The following is a 226-nucleotide window of genomic DNA, read 5'->3' as shown; positions in this document are numbered from 1 at the left end:
TTCATTATAATGCCTTAAGAATACCCTTATAATGTATTATAAATACGGGCTTCATAAAAAGTGTTACCCTGAATTTTCAGCATCATTACATCAGTCTTCAATGTCACATGATCCTTCAGAAATCACTCTGATATGCTGATTTGCTGCTCAAGAAACATTAATTATTATCAGTGCTGAAAATAAAATGATATATATATGTGTGTGTGTGTGTGTGTGTGTGTGTGTG

The sequence above is a fragment of the Sinocyclocheilus anshuiensis genome, unplaced genomic scaffold (genome assembly GCF_001515605.1).
Source record: "Sinocyclocheilus anshuiensis isolate Anshui unplaced genomic scaffold, SAMN03320099.WGS_v1.1 scaffold813, whole genome shotgun sequence".
NCBI lineage: Eukaryota > Metazoa > Chordata > Actinopteri > Cypriniformes > Cyprinidae > Sinocyclocheilus > Sinocyclocheilus anshuiensis.
This window is presented reverse-complemented; position numbering follows the sequence as displayed.